Consider the following 4,423-nt stretch of genomic DNA (forward strand, 5'->3'; position numbering starts at 1 on the left):
ACAGGGAAGGTGGAGGATTTAAGACTGTCTGTTGGGGATGAATTGTGTCCTCTCAAAATTCAGATACTGACGTCTTAATTCCCAGTGGCTCAGAAGGTAACAGTGTTGGTGGAAAGGGTTTTTAAAGGTCATTAGGTAGAATGAGGTCATTAAAATGGGTCCTAATCCAATATCCACTGGTGTCCCCATAGGAAGGGTGTCCCCACAGGACAAGACAAGAACACAGGGAGGACCATGCAAAGACAGAGGGAGAAGGCAGCTACCTACGAGCTAAGGAGAGAAGCCTCAGAAGGAATCAACCCTGTGACACCTTGATCTCAGACTCCCAGCCTCCAGACTGTGTGAAAACAAATTTCTGTTGTTCACATTCCCTAGCCTGAGTTGTCGAGCTGTCATGGCTGCCTGAGCAAATAGTTGTCAGCATCCAGCCACAGAGTGGAGAGACCTGGAGATTGCCTGGAAATGGGAGCTAAGGGACAGACAGGACAACCCCTGGACTCTGGCTGACCCAAGAGATGGAAAGAGCTATCATCACTGAAATGGGGCAGGTGTGGGGGAGGAGGAGAAGTGGGCCACGAGCCAGTGTCCACCCTGTCCCATCTCCTGCCTCTTGGGCTCTGGGAACCCTGGCCCCAGGCCTGCTATGGCTCCACCAGTGCTTCAGGCTTGCCATCTCTATGCCGTGGGACAGACACTGTCACACCCAGCCCCTGTGCAGCCTGGGTGGGGTGAAGAGCATGGATGAGGCATTGCACAGTGTGAGGAAGCAGAAGGATGGGAGGGCCAGCAAAGGCCAAGGCACAGAGACAGGGCCAAGGGCACCCATCTTTCCAGGAAAACAGTCTGGTCACCAGGAGCCAGCTCATCACCTTACAGAGGGCCGAGCCCAAGATGTAGTTTACTTGGGTGTACTGGGATACTGGGCATCTCTTTCACTCCTGGTGATAAGAACGCCCACTACCCAGGCTCAGAGAGGTGACGTGATTTGTCTGGAGACATGCAGCTGGAGAGACAGGCCTGCCTCACGGACAGGAGCCCATGCCCTTAACGGTTCTGACGGCATATTTCAAGTTTTCTTTCAGAGGGGCTTGGGCAATCAACATCAGACTTTGATAATAATGTCCAGAGAGTATGGATATTACAAAAAGAGATGTCATCTCTGAATATGTGTTTATGAATTTTATGTTTAAGAATATTTTAAGGAGGTTGCAAGGCCCAGCTGTTTAAAAAAATTAAATGTAAGAACTTGGAAGCCCTTGGAGGCAGGAAACAGTAATTACTGCAAAACACTCGGTCGACACAAATGCCCGCCAACTCCTGGGCCATCTGGGGAGTCCAGGCCCTGCCCCAGCCAGGCCCCTGGGGAGTCCTCCACCCGCTCAGGGGCTCCATCCAAAGCCACTTCCTCGGACTCAGCTGAGCTCGGAGCCCGCCTGGAAGCTGGCCTGCTTCCGAGCTGCGGTTTCTGCCTTGATGTGCTGGGAGCCATCCCACGGTCTGAGGTCTGGCTTTGTTTTACTTCTTGCCTCCCAAGGGAGGCTAAGGGAGCACTGGGTCCTGAAGGCAGTAGGTCCTGGGTTCAAATCCCACCTCTATCTCCCAGAAGTCCACAGGACTTGAGTGTGGGCTGTGGAGTCAGACCCTAGGTTAGAACCCAGTCTCGACCATGTCCCAGCCACATAGCTGTGGGCAGCTCATTGCCCTGCATACTTTAATTTCCTTACCTCTCTCATGAAGTTTAGAATGGTACTGACCTTACAGGATTGTGGAGAGCATTAAATGACCCAGTATGTATAAAGCCCTTGGAACAATGTCTGACACAGACTAAGTGCCCAGGAAATGCAGGATATTACTATTATTGTGTCTTTGAGCAGTGCCCTTTCACCTCCCTGAGCCTCAGCTTCCTCATCTGTAAAATGGGAATAATGCTGGACCCTACCTCAGAGCACTGATGAGCAAATTAGATGAGATAATACAAGGAAAACACTTGGCACAGTACCTGGCAGCTAGTGAATATTCAACAAATTGTTTGGAATTATATTTATTATCTCAAAGCCCTACTGGGAGGCTCACACTCTGGAAAAGTTGCCTGAGAAGGTTTAAGGATTAAAGTAGTGAGAAGAGAGATGAAGCCATGCCATTTAACAATTTCTAGAGCAAGGGTGGCCAGCAGCCCTGGGGCACAGTAAATGCTTTGGTAAGTGGTGCAGGATGGGCAGGGAACCACGGAGGGGATGGAAAGCATCTTGCTTGGAAGCTGGGGCTGGCAGCTGGCAGCAGGGAATTCTGGGAGTAGGATGGGCGGGGAGGATGTCAGTTGTGGGCCTGAAGGACGGGACTAGGGGAGCAGACTGCCAAGGCCAAGGGTGGGGCCGGGTGTGGCAGCCTGGAATCTGAGCCTGTGGGTGGGAGCGGGGCATGGTTCCAATCTGACCGCAAGCTCAGGCATGTCCCTGCCCCTCCGAGCTGTACTTTCCTCATCTGTTAAGTGGGGCCCAGTGATGCATTCAATGACTCAAAGCACACGTGTGTGCTCCATCGCAGGCACATGTAGGGGCTCAGTTGCAGGGCTGTTAACACAATCTGGAAGCCTGCTCAGGTGTAGGGGAGAAGCTAGTGACCGACCCACCTGATGTTGCCCACAGACAGGTGGCAGAGGGTGCAGGACCCCTGAGCCTGGCGTCACAGCATCTTGGGTTTCCCTCCTCCGCTCCCTTAGCAGACTAATGAGACCTGGGTGGTTTCCTTTGAGTCCTAAATGAGGAAGCAGACTTTCCAGCTTAGGGGTGGGCCTGGTCCTGATGCCAGTAGGCACTGGAAAGGGGCCCTGTGTGTGAGGCTGTCCTCTAAGTGCCTTCTGTACAGCAACTCCCCATGCCATGCAAACTATGTCCTGAGGCTCACCAAGCTCCCCCCACCCCCTAGCTGGTACCAAGATCATTGCACATTCCTCCCCAGGGCCCAGGCTGCAGGTCTCACTGTGCTAGGAGTTCTACCAGCAGCCTCACTCCCCTCCCAGCTCTGAGACCATGACCGCCAGTCACAGGAGCCCTATTGGGACCTGGCACACAGTCAAACTTTGTCCTCTGCAGGGATTCATTCTGGAGACTTTTATTAATAACAATAATAGTTTTGCACTTTCTATGTGTCAGGGGCTGAACTAAGCTCTCACTTGCATAGAAAATGAACAATGACCATGTTGTGAGGTGGGCTCCATGATCCTGTTCCTTGGCTCAGAGACATCCCAGATCTCACCCAGCATCACACAGTGGAGGGTTCAACCAGGACAGACTAACATCAGTTACTCCTTACTCAGGAACCACACTGTCTTTGACTCTGGAAAGGTTTAGGTGTCTATAGGCCTGAGCTCTGCCTCCCATGGGTGACCTTGGACAACTCTCCAACAACAGAGATTAATAACAAATATTACCTCCATCACAGTCATGGTTCTTCAGAGAAACAGGACCAATAGGATAATATATATCTAGGGTAATATATATCTAGGATATATATATATAGATAGATAGATAAATGCATGCATGCTAAGTCACTTCGGTCATGTCTGACTCTTTGTGACCCTATGGACTCTAGCCTGCCAGGCTCCTCTAACCATGGGATTCTCCAGGCAAGAATACTGGGGTGGGTTGCCATGCCCTCCTCCAGGGGATCTTCCTGACCCAGGGATCAAATCTACATCTCTTATGTCTTACTGCATTGGCAGGTGGGTTCTTTACCACTAGCGCCATCTGGGAAACCTATATGTGAATTGGTTCAAGCAATAGAAATTCAGAGTGCAGGCTGCCAGACTGGTGGTGACTCAAGTAGAATTTGATGTTGCAGTTTTGAGGCAGAATTTCTTCTCTGGAAACCTATTTTGCTCTTAAAACTTTCAACGGATTGGATGAGGAGCACCCACATCATTGAGGGTAACCTTTACTTAGAGTCAACTAATTGTAGAAGTTGATGTTGACCACATCTACAACACACCTTCACAGCCATACCTAGATTAGAGTTTGGTTACATTACACAGTCCTACAGCCTAGCCAACTTGACACATAAGATTGACCATCACATCCCCAATTCATAGCCAGGGCTCAGAGAGGTGAACAAGCAACCCGGCTCCCATATATACAACTGGGAAAGTGGGAAATAGGATCCTTGTCCACATATATAATATGTCTATGTTAACATCTCTAGGGAGTAGGATTTCAGGTGATTTTTACTTTTTTCTTTATAGCTTTCTTACTGTTGAGTATTTTTTAATTGTACATGCATATAATCATGAAAAAATTAATTTTCACTTTGAAAAAAGTGAGACTTTCTAAGGCTATAAAGAAGTTATTAAAAAATAGTTACAAGTCTACAATTGATTGTCCAAAGGCTAAGAAAAAAGCACAGATAGATCAAACTAATGTGAGCAGAG

This window comes from Bos indicus x Bos taurus, chromosome 11, assembly GCF_003369695.1.
Source record: "Bos indicus x Bos taurus breed Angus x Brahman F1 hybrid chromosome 11, Bos_hybrid_MaternalHap_v2.0, whole genome shotgun sequence".
Classification (NCBI taxonomy): Eukaryota; Metazoa; Chordata; class Mammalia; order Artiodactyla; family Bovidae; genus Bos; species Bos indicus x Bos taurus.